The sequence below is a fragment of the Salvelinus sp. IW2-2015 genome, unplaced genomic scaffold (genome assembly GCF_002910315.2).
Source record: "Salvelinus sp. IW2-2015 unplaced genomic scaffold, ASM291031v2 Un_scaffold4690, whole genome shotgun sequence".
NCBI classification, from domain to species: Eukaryota; Metazoa; Chordata; class Actinopteri; order Salmoniformes; family Salmonidae; genus Salvelinus; species Salvelinus sp. IW2-2015.
The window spans coordinates 24,564-36,843 of NW_019945959.1; the positions used below are offsets into that span (position 1 = coordinate 24,564).

A 12,280-nucleotide genomic window follows, 5' to 3' on the forward strand; every position below is an offset into this window, starting at 1 on the left:
CTACCTGCTCAAAAAATAAAGGGAACACTTAAACAACACAATGTAACTCAAGTCAATCACACTTCTGTGAAATCAAACTGTCCACTTAGGAAGCAACACTGATTGACAATACATTTCACATGCTGTTGTGCAAATGGAATAGACAACAGGTGGAAATTATAGGCAATTAGCAAGACACCCCCAATAAAGGAGTGGTTCTGCAGGTGGTGACCACAGACCACTTCTCAGTTCCAATGCTTCCTGGCTGATGTTTTGGTCACTTTTGAATGCTGGGGTGCTTTCACTCTAGTGGTAGCATGAGACGGGTTACAACCACACAAGTGGCTCAGGTAGTGCAGCTCATCCAGGATGGCACATCAATGCGAGCTGTGGCAAGAAGGTTGCTGTGTTGTCAGCGTAGTGTCCAGAGCATGGAGGGCGCTACCAGGAGACAGGCCAGTACATCAGGAGACGTGGAGGAGGCCGCAGGAGGGAACAACCCAGCAGCAGGACCGTACCTCCGCCTTTGTGCAAGGAGGAGCACTGCCAGAGCCCTGCTAAATGACCTCCGGCAGGCCACAAATGTGCATGTTTCTGCTCAAACGGTCAGAAACAGACTCCATGAGGGTGGTATGAGGCCCGACGTCCACAGGTGGGGGTTGTGCTTACAGCCAAACGCCGTGCAGGACGTTTGGCATTTGCCAGAGAACACCAAGATTGGAAAATTCGCCACTGGCGCCCTGTGCTCTTCACAGATGAAAGCAGGTTCACACTGAGCACATGTGACAGACGTGACAGAGTCTGGAGACGCCGTGGAGAACGTTCTGCTGCCTGCAACATCCTCCAGCATGACCGGTTTGGCAGTGGGTCAGTCATGGTGTGGGGTGGCATTTCTTTGGGGGGCCGCACAGCCCTCCTAGTGCTCGCAGAGGTAGCCTGACTGCCATTAGGTACCGAGATGAGATCCTCAGACCCCTTGTGAGACCATTTGCTGGTGCGGTTGGCCCTGGGTTCCTCCTAATGCAAGACAATGCTAGACCTCATGTGGCTGGAGTGTGTCAGCAGTTCCTGCAAGAGGAAGGCATTGATGCTATGTACTGGCCCGCCCGTTCCCAGACCTGAATCCAATTGAGCACATCTGGGACATCATGTTCTGCTCCATCCACCAACGCCACGTTGCACCACAGACTGTCCAGGAGTTGGCGGATGCTTTAGTCCAGGTCTGGAGGAGATCCCTCAGGACGCATCCGCCACCTCATCAAGGAGCATGCCAGGCGTTGTAGGGAGGTCATACAGGCACGTGGAGCACACACTACTGAGCCTCATCTTGACTTGTTTTAAGGACATTACATCAAAGTTGGATCAGCCCGTAGTGTGGTTTTCCACTTTAATTTTGAGTGTGACTCCAAATCCAGACCTCCATGGGTTGATACATTTGATTTCCATTGATCATTTTTGTGTGATTTTGTTGTCAGCACATTCAACTATGTAAAGAAAAAGTATTTAATAAGAAATTTTTTTCATTCAGATCTAGGATGTGTTATTTTAGTGTTCCCTTTATTTTTTTTGAGCAGTGTATATATGTATATATTATTGTCTCCAGGCTGTTCTAGAGGTAGTGATATATTGTTGTCTCCAGGCTGTTCTATAGGAGGTAGTATATTATATATGTATATATTGTTGTCTCCAGGCTGTTCTATAGGAGGTAGTATATATATAATGTATATATTGTTGTCTCCAGGCTGTTCTAATAGGAGGTAGTATATATTAATGTATATATTATTGTTCCAGGCTGTTCTATAGGAGTAGTATATATATAATGTATATATTATTGTCTCCAGGCTGTTCTATAGGAGGTAGTATATATATAATGTATATATTATTGTCTCCAGGCTGTTCTATAGGAGGTATATATATATAATGTATATATTGTTTGTCTCCAGGCTGTTCTATAGGAGGTAGTATATATATAATGTATATATTATTGTTCCAGGCTGTTCTATAGGAGGTAGTATATATATAATGTATATATTGTTGTCTCCAGGCTGTTCTATAGGAGGTAGTATATATATAATGTATATATTATTGTCTCCAGGCTGTTCTATAGGAGGTAGTATATATATATATGTATATATGTTGTCTCAGGCTGTTCTATAGGAGGTAGTATATATAATGTATATATTTGTTGTCTCAGGCTGTTCTATAGGAGGTAGTATATATTATAATGTATATATTGTTGTCTCCAGGCTGTTCTATAGGAGGTAGTATATATATAATGTATATATTTTGTCTCCAGGCTGTTCTATAGAGGTAGTATATATTAATGTATATATTGTTTGTCTCCAGGCTGTTTCTATAGGAGGTAGTATATATATATGTATATATTATTGTCTCCAGGCTGTTCTATAGGAGGTGATATAGTATATAATGTATATATTGTTGTCTCCAGGCTGTTCTATAGGAGGTAGTTATTATAATGTATATATTATTGTCTCAGGCTGTTCTATAGGAGGTAGTATATATATAATGTATATATTGTTGTCTCCAGGCTGTTCTATAGGAGGTATATATATATAATGTATATATTGTTTGTTCCAGGCTGTTCTATAGGAGGTAGTATATAATAATGTATATATTGTTGTCTCCAGCTGTTCTATAGGAGAGTGCGCTAAGAAGCTGGAATCATGTGGGGTCAACAGACTCCAACCCAGAAACAGCGTTTGAAGAGAAGGCTCTCCGACTGAGGGAGAAATACGAAAGGTCAGGAGTGCTTACTGCTGTAAAACAACAACAGCTGGTCAACTCAATGAATAATCAGTGACTGGGCTGTATTGTAGAGCAAAGCAGAAGTGTACCAGCAGTCTGTGCTCTGATTTGTTAATATCAACTCAACGAATATTACAAAAGACATTTCATGAGTCACATCAGTTAACATAATTTGAATAACATTCTACATTACCTTGGAAATGATTACATCACAATACCAGGCAGCATTGTACTCATGAGTTTACCAGTCTATTAAGGGTTATAGGTTCAGCCTGTTTCTTTCATTTAATTTACAGTCATTATTACCAGGGTTAGAGGTTCAAGCATGCTGTTCTATTCATTCTATTACAGTCATATTACCAGGGTTATAGTGTCAAGCCTGTTCTATTCATTCTATTTACCAGTCATATTACCAGGGTTGATGTTCAAAGCTGTTTCTATTCATTCTATTACCAGTCATTATACCAGGGTTAATGTTCAAGCCTGTTTATTCATTCTATTTACCAGTCATATTACAGGGTTACAGGTTCCAAGCCTGTTCTATTCATTCTATTTACCAGTCAAATTACCAGGGTTAGAGGTTCAAGCTGTTCTATTCATTCTATTTACCAGTCATATTACCAGGGTTACAGGTTCCAAGCCTGTTTCTATTCATTCTATTTACCAGTCATATTACCAGGGTTAGAGGTTCAAGCCTGTTCTATTCATTCTATTTACCAGTCATATTACCAGGGTTACAGGTTCAAGCCTGTTCTATTCATTTATTTACCAGTCATATTACAGGGTTAGAGGTTCCGGCCTGTTCTATTCATTCTATTTACAGTCAAATTACCAGGGTTAGAGGTTCCCAGCCTGTTCTATTCATTCTATTTACCAGTCATATTACAGGGTTACAGGTTCCAAGCTGTTTATTCATTCTATTTACCAGTCATATTACCAGGTTAGAGTTCAAGCCTGTTCTATTCATTCTATTTCCCAGTCATATTACCAGGGTTACAGGTTCCAAGCCTGTTCTATTCATTCTATTTACCAGTCATATTACAGGGTTACAGTTTTCCAAGCCTGTTCTATTCATTCTATTTACCAGTCATATTACCAGGGTTACAGGTTCCAAGCTGTTCTCTTTATTCTATTTACCAGTCATATTACCAGGGTTACAGGTTCCAAGCCTGTTCTATTCATTCTATTTACCAGTCATATTACCAGGGTTACAGGTTCAAGCCTGTTCTATTCATTCTATTTACCAGTCATATTACCAGGGTTACAGGTTCCAAGCCTGTTCTATTCATTCTATTTACCAGTCATATTACCAGGGTTACAGGTTCCAAGCCTGTTCTATTCATTCTATTTACCAGTCATATTACCAGGGTTACAGGTTCAAGCCTGTTCTATTCATTCTATTTCCAGTCATATTACCAGGGTTACAGGTTCCAAGCCTGTTCTATTCATTCTATTTACCAGTCACATTACCAGGGTTACAGGTTCCAAGCCTGTTCTCTGTGTGTGTAGGGGGTGTTGCCGAGGCAAGCGAAGACTTGTATATACAAAGTTTCATGTTTTAAGAGTCCCTGTTACGGCAGAAACTGAGCTGCACCGACTCCCGGTCGTCCCTTCAGTCAGCTGTTAGTAACACACCTTTAAATTGCTTTTTACGGTTGTACGGTAGGCCGTAGCCTATACGGTGTTTGTGCCCTACACAAGAACAGGCATTCCTTCACCACAGCTGGGACCTGTTAGACGACCTGTTAGACAGAATGTGGACCCCTYCTCATCCAACATCTCATTCCAAGTGATCTCTTTCTCTCTCTGTGTCTCTCTCTCTGTGTGTGTGTGTAGGATATGGCTGCATACCGCTCCGGTGCGAACGTWAAGCGGGCGCCGATGCGACCCGGTCCCGGTGGCTCGTCTGGTGTGATYCCCCACGCCGCGGCCGGTGGCGGAGACGACGATGACGACGACGACGATGACCTGGAGGACGATGACGACGAAGAGGATGATGATGATGACGAGTAGAGCTGTTGGTGTTGTGTTCCAGCCTATTGGATCAGTATGTTTGTTTTACCTCGCCCCCCTGCACACCGGGTTGGTTTAGTTTTCACATTTTGAGACCTAAAAGTGTAAACTCCACCCACCCGGGGTCACGGCTAGCTAAAACACACCCGGTTCCAGAGGAGGAATCTGATTGGTTGAAAGGTTGTGTGTGTGTGTGTGCCTGTCYGTGACCCTGGAGGACTGGCCCTAGGTCAGGGGTCAAAGGTTAGTTAGAGCTGGGCTGGACCAGACACAACCCGTAGGGGACTTATATTACCGTAAATGATTACTAATCATCTTAAACATCTGTAACCCTGGTAACAGTTGCTGTGGGCCAACATGTCCAATAGCAGAGCTCTGTTGAGGGCTGGATCTCTAGGAGGATGTTGTTCCCGGGGTTGTGTGTGGGCCAGGGCTTGTTCAGGCTCCTCAATATTATCACGTGTTGTAACAGCCTGCTTTAAAAACACACTGTTTTATTTTTTTAATTGAAAAATGTGTCCTGAAACCCATATGTAGAATCTGACTTTTTATAATAACATTTTTATGGTTCTGAAAATGAACGATGTTTTCTCTGTGTATTCTGTGCTGCTGTACATGACACAATCTGACGTATTTATTTGAATGAGACTGACCGGGTGAAAGCTATGATCCCGTGTTTATGTCACCTGTTAAATCCAGTTCAATCAGTATAGATGGAGAGGAGACGGGTTACAGAAGGATTTTATTAAGAGACTTTTGATAAACGGAATGTGCATGTGTGCCATTGAGGGTGAATGGGGGTATTGTCGTAGATTCCAGGCCCACCGGTTTGAGTGTCAAGAACTGCAACGCTGCTGGGTTTTTCCACACTCAACAGTTTCCTGTGTCAATCAAGAATGGTCCACCACCCAAAGGACATCCAGCCAACTTGACACAACTGTGGGAAGCCTTGGAGTCAACATGGACCAGCATCCCTGTGGAACGCTTTCAACACCTTGTAGAGTCCATGCAACGACAAACTGAGGCTGTTCTGAGGTGCAACTGAATATTAGGTGGTAATGTTTTGTACACTCGGATTAAATAGGTCTAACATACAGCTGAGGGTTATGCATTATATCAATACCACAGAGGGGTAAGGCTTCCTATAACATCTTTAATACAGGCAAACAGGAGTAGTAGGTTGAGGTTGTAAAATGTTTATTAAATACACTAGAAACATCAGAATGGACATGCAGMCTTTGCCCTCCCTGGCCACCAGGGGGCGCCACACCCACCTACCAGAATACAAACTTTATCAAAATACAGTACAGCGATTCTCAAAACACACCTCACTGACCACATATGCTACGACCGCTAATAACTTGCCTACGACGCTCCTTAGGGCCCTTGTAACCAGTTATAACCATAGCTCAGTGGCTATAACCTCTGAAGAGTACTATTGCTTGTTTGTCKGGTGTTTATTACTCAAAAATAATATATTTATATTCCAATAAATTACTCATGCACTAACTAAATGGATGTTATTGATGATCTACCAGGGGATCGATCAATGAATATGTAGGATATCGATAGTTGGACCCCAAAAAAATGTAATCACGTTTTTCCACTCCACTTAACCAAACAGATCTTCAGTTACTAAACTCATCACAAATGAAAACCACACGTCATGACTTCAGTAAWCAATCATCACATTGATATAAAAACACCAGAGCCACAGAAACGATTTAAMAAATCACCATGATTGATCCTTTTGGGAATAAACATGTTTTATATACGCACCCTTCCGATTGGTGGCCATACTGTGTAACTACGGCGCCGTGGAGATGAATGGTTCGTCTTTTTCTACAACGGACCGGATGTGGAGGATTTAAATAACTCATATCTATAATATCACCGTTGAGTTCAGTCAGAAAACCTTATTAATTGTTGACCTCGTAAGGTATCTCTGAGATTGTCCTTTCAGAATGACATCCCTGATAACACTTCATATTGACAGAGCTCTCACACGCAGGACACACAGGACTTTAACGTAGACGAGTTTAAAGAAAATCCTCTGGTTAGACCCGTCCTGACTAGTTTAGACCCTCTGATTATTGACTAGTAAAGTTAGTTGTGGAATGGGGAACTAGTTAAGTTAGTTGTGGGATGGGGGACTAGTTAAGTTATGTGTGTTGTGTGCAGAGCTTACTGCACTCACAGTGACTCCTTCAGTCTCCTGGTAATCAATACCCTGGTTATCAATACCCTGGTTATCAATACGCTAGTTATCAATACCCTGGTTATCAATAACGCTGGTTATTAATAACCCTGGTTATCAATACGCTAGTTATCAATAACGCTGGTTATTAATAACGCTGGTTATCAATACGCTAGTTATCAATAACCCTGGTTATCAATAACGCTGGTTATCAATAACGCTGGGTCAAGTCGAACACAGTCTCTCAAACAAGGACAGAAAGGCTTTTATATTAAACTGATCAGGAAGATGATCGAGACGAGAGATGATCATGATTAAGTTTGTCTTCTCAACATTATTTTCTGTTTCAGTGCAAGTCAGATATTTTCCCATGATGCCTTTGGCTTTGTTGCGGCAGCAACCTTTGACCTTTGCCAAACCCTGAGGATCAAAAAACGACCCGAGCGACAACCTACACAACACCCACCATCCATCCTCTCTAAACAATCTCTCAATACATCCCCTCTCTACGACTTCTACCACCATCACCCTAACATTACCCTAACTGACATAATGACCTGGTTACTCAGGTTCTTTATTGTCCCTCCATCAGTCCTAATGCCTGGTACTAGGGGCTCTATTGTCCCTCCATCAGGTCCTAACGAGCCTGGTACTCAGGGCTCTATTAGTCCCTCCACAGGTGCCTAATGGGCCTGGTACTCAGGGCCTCTATTGTTCCCTCCATCAGGTCCTAATTGGCACTCGCTACTCAGGGCTCTGTTGTCCCTCCATCAGCGTCCTAATGACCTGGTACTCACGGGCTCTATTGCTCCCTCCATCAGGTCCTAATGGCCGGTACCTCAGGGCTCTTATGTTCCCTCCATCAGCGTCCTAATGGCCTGCGTACTCAGGCGCTCGATTGTCCCTCCATCACAGTCCTAACGGTCTGGTACTCAGGCTCTATTTCCCAACTAAAGTTGGGCTTGTATATGTGATGGATTGCAGACTCAACGTCAGTGTGCAGTAGACTGTATAGTTTGCAGTACGGTTAGCCTAGTTAAGCTAGCCTACTGCGGTTAGCCACCTAGCATGCTAGCTACTGCCGGTTAGCCACCTAGCATTGCTAGTTACTGCGGCTTAGCCAACCTAGCATCCTAGCTACGCCCCGGTTAGCCACCTTAGCATGCCTAGCTACTGCGGTTAGCCACCTAGCATGCTAGCTACTGCGGTTAGCCACCACCTTAGGCATGCTAGCTCGGAGAAGCACTCAGAAGTATATTAGAGGCTGATTAATAGGCCTACTGTATTTATAGGCCTACTGTATTTATAGGCCTACTGTATATGAGCCCAAGACCAAATTAACATCTGAATTAAAATAATGATTGTGCCCTTAACAATACATAGCCTATTGGCATATTTACGCACGGCAGAAAAAACCCTTTCAAAAAATGATTTTAAGATGTCTTGGTACATAATTGGTCCATTCCTATTCTCCCCAACATTTAAAACACATTTCTAGTAAACGGCCTTTGAATGCTGGATAGTATTATTATGCCATCCTGGTGTGGACTGGTTACCTTTGACCGCTACCACTCCGAGCCTTCTATCCTGGGCAGAGTTACTGTATTTTAGGCCTCGGTCATGCTGTTGGTTCATTGATTATGCAAGGTGGCTTACAACTGGTCGGCCTACAATTATAGTGAATTTGTATTGATTTGAACAGCCTCGGGAGTAAAGGGCATTTTTATACTTTCATCATTAATAGTCTACACATTTCCTTTAGCTAGATAATATCTCACCACTGTGTTTTCTCCATCTCTTCCCTCTCTCTCCTCAGTCCCTTTCTCACCACTGTGTTTTCTCCATCTCTTCCCTCTCTCTCCTGTCAGTCCTTTCTCAAGCGTGCCAGAGGGGCCTGTCAAACAGCTTAATTCAATATGCTTTTGTTGTGAAAACATTGTTTACTATCGATGTTACTCCGAACAGATTTCACTTGGTTTCCCAAATAATCACTGGGTAGCTGTTAGGAACAGGGTTGGAGAGCCCCATGGCACTTACAGAGTAACCGGGGTAGCTGCTATGAACAGCGGTTGGAAGAGCCCATGCGCATACAGAGTACTTGGGTTAGCTGCAGGACAGGGTGGAGAGAGAGCCCATGGCATACAGAGCTTACTGGTAGCTGCCCAGGAACAGGGTTGGAGAGCCCATGGCCATACAGGAGTACTGCGGGACTGCATGAACAGCGGTTGGGAGACCTCATGGCATACATAGTAATCTGCGGCAGGAACAGGGTTGGAGAGCCCATTGGCATACAGAGTATTGGTAGCTTGTACTGTAACAGTGGTTGTGATGATGTCCCATGGCATTACTAGAGTACTGGGTTATGCTGCCATGGATACTAGGTTGGAGAGCCCATGTCATATTCAGAGGTATCTTGGAGCTACAGGAGGAAACTAGGGTTGTGAGTATGCCCATTGCATATCAGAGTACTGTAGGTTCATGCGAACAGGTTTGAGATGCCCATGGCAATACAGAGTACTTGCGTAGCGTGCTAGGACAGGGTTTGGAGAATGCCCATGGCATAACAGATACTGTTGGTAGCTGCAGGAACAGGGTTGGAGAGAGCCATGGCCATACAGAAGTACGGTAGCTGCCAGAACAGGTTGGAGAGCCCATGGCATACAGAGTTACTGGGTGAGCTGCCCCAGGAACAGGGTTTGAGAGCCCATGGCATACAGAGTACTGGAGCTCAGACGGTGAAGCCCAGGCATACGAGACGGAGGTGGACTGGAGAGTCCATGGCATATCAGAAGTACTGGGGTAGCTACAGAACGAGGGTTGCGAGGAACCATGGCATACAGAGTACTTGGGTAGTCTGCCAGGAACAGGTTGGGGAGAGCCCATGGCAATACAGAGTTACTGGGTAGCTGCCAGGAACAGGGTTGGAAGAGACCATTGGATTACAGAGTAACTGGGTAGCTGTAGGAAACAGGGTTGGAGAGCCCATGACACACAGAGTACTGGGTAGCTGCAGAGAACAGGTTGGAGCAAGACCATGGCATACATGAGTACCTGGGGTAGCTGCAGGTACCAGGGCTGGAGAGTCCTATGGCCATACAAGTACTGGCGGTAGCTGCAGGAACGGTTGGGAGAGACCATGGCATTCAGAGTAACTGGGTACTGCAGGAACAGGGCTGGAGGAGCCCATGGATATACAGAGTACTGGGTGAGCTGCAGGATACAGGGCCTGGAGAGCCCATGCGCAATACAGAGTACTGGGTAAGCTGCAGGAACAGGGGTTGAGAGCCCATGGCATACAGAGTATGGGTAGCGTGCCAGAACAGGTGGAGAGCCCATGGCATACAGAGTAGCTGGGTAGCTACAGGAACAGGGCGAGAGACCATGGCATACCAGAGTACTGGGAGCTGCCAGAACAGGGTTGAGGAGCCATTGGCATAGTCAGAGTACTGGGTAGCTGCCAGGAACACGGGTTGGAGAGCTCCATTGCCATTACAGAGTACTCGGGTGCTGACAGAACAGGGTTGGAAGAGCCCATGGCCATACCAGAAGTACTGGGTAGCTGCAGAACAAGGGTTGAGAGCCCCATGGGCATACAGGAATACTGGGTAGCTTACAGGAACAGGGTTGAGAGCCCATGGCATACCAGAGTACTGGGTAGATACAGACAGGGTTGGAGAGCCCCATGCATTACAGAGAGGTAGCTGCCAGGGAACAGGGTAGGAGAGCCCATGGCAATAGCAGAGTTCTGCGCAGGAACAGGGTAGGAGAGCACGCATGGCTTACAAGTACTGGGGGCAGGAACACGGTAGGAGAGCCGCAGGCATACAGAGTACTGGGCAGGAACAGGGTAGGAGAGACATGGCATACAGATACTGGGTTAGCCTGCAGAGAACACGGTAGGAGAGCCCATGGCATACAGAGTACTGGCAGGAAACAGGGTAGGAGAGCCCCATGGCATAACAGAGACCTGGCGGAAATACACCTGCCCGCATTAGGCGAAGGCATGCGTCTTCCCAGACAAGTCGGTGATTTAGGGAGGAAATGTGTTCCCAACATTTTCTATATGCGAATCAAGCAGTGTTGATGGGTGCCACTGAAAACAGAGGTTCCCAGCTGCTACATATTTAACCACATGCTACCTGCTAATTAAACCAGTAGCAGCCAAAACCCAATTGACTAATAGAAAGTGAGGAGCCTGTGTTGATCTCTTGTTTCCTGAACATTTCACAGTGGGTCCGTTCTAAACTAAACTCCATGTTACATATAGTAAAGAACAGATTACATTGAGAACTAGGCTGCACAACGTCCTCTCATCATGTCACAATATTTTCAGCCCCATCACAACGAGACGAAGGAACAGAGCGCAAAACTTGTTATGCGAATTTCTCAAATCATAAGTCTCATACACACACTGTTCCTGCTAGACAAATATTACTCTCTCTCTCTCTCTTGGAAACTACACACAGATACACACTGTTCCTGCCCCTAGATAATGCTTACTCTCCCTCACAACAATGTTTAGTGATGGTTGATGTGAGTAGGGTAATGATGTCAGTTAGGGTAATGTTGTTCAGTTAGGGTAATGATGTCAAGTTAGGGTAAATGTTGTTAGTTAGGGTAATGTGTTGTCAGTTAGGGTAATGATGTCAGTTAGGGTAATGTTGTTAGTTAGGGTAATGATAGTGCAGTTAGTAATTGATGTCAAGGTAATGTTGTGTCAGTTAGGGTAATGTATGTCAGTTTAGGGTAATGTTTGTCAGTTAGGGTAATGATGTCAGTTAGGGTAATGTGTCAGTTTAGGGTAATGTTGTCAGTAGGGTAATGTGTCAGTTAGGGTAATGTTTGTCAGTTAGGGTAATGTGTCAGTTAGGGTAATTGCATTAGGGTAAGTTGTCAAGTTAGGGTAATTGTTGTCAGTTAGGGTAATGATGTCAGTTAGGGTAAGATGTCAGTTAGGTTAATGTGAGTGTCAGTTAGGGTAATGATGTCAATGTTAGGGTAAGGAGTTAATGATGTCAGTGTAGGTAATGATTGTCAGTTAGGGTAATGTTGTCAGTAGGGTGTCATTTTAGTTTTAAAATTTGTTTTGTCAGTTTAGTGGTAATGATGTCATAGTAAGTGTCAGGCGTAATGATGTCAGTATAAGGAGTAATAGATGTCAGTTAGGGTAATGATGTCAGTTAGGGTAATGTTGTCAGTTTAGGGTAATGTGTAGGGTAATGATGTCAGTTAGGGTAATGTTGTCAGTTAGGTAATGTGATGTCAGTTAGGTAATGATGCTGTCAGTTAGGGTAATGATGTCAGTTAGGGTAATGTTGTTCAGCT

The 12,280-nt window shown here is 44.2% G+C and overlaps 3 long non-coding RNA genes across 3 annotated transcripts in view; 2 read left to right on the forward strand and 1 right to left on the reverse strand.

The window, feature by feature from the left end:
• Nucleotides 1-2,725, forward strand: part of LOC139026400 (uncharacterized) — a 15,430-nt gene extending 12,705 nt beyond the window's left edge. Inside the window, exons 2-3 of the long non-coding RNA XR_011478177.1 lie at nucleotides 1,771-1,787; nucleotides 2,644-2,725. This is a non-coding gene — a long non-coding RNA (uncharacterized lncRNA). The remainder of the gene's footprint in view (nucleotides 1-1,770; nucleotides 1,788-2,643) is intronic.
• A 3,213-nt stretch (nucleotides 2,726-5,938) lies between these two features.
• On the reverse strand, nucleotides 5,939-7,184 carry LOC139026401 (uncharacterized). The gene is made up of 2 exons (XR_011478178.1): nucleotides 7,065-7,184; nucleotides 5,939-7,033 (listed from the first exon to the last, which is right to left on the reverse strand). It is a non-coding gene; the product is annotated as an uncharacterized lncRNA (long non-coding RNA).
• Nucleotides 7,185-11,986: 4,802 nt separating this feature from the next.
• Nucleotides 11,987-12,274, forward strand: LOC139026399 (uncharacterized). The gene is made up of 3 exons (XR_011478176.1): nucleotides 11,987-12,015; nucleotides 12,171-12,206; nucleotides 12,246-12,274. It is a non-coding gene; the product is annotated as an uncharacterized lncRNA (long non-coding RNA).
• The last annotated feature ends 6 nt before the right edge of the window (nucleotides 12,275-12,280 follow it).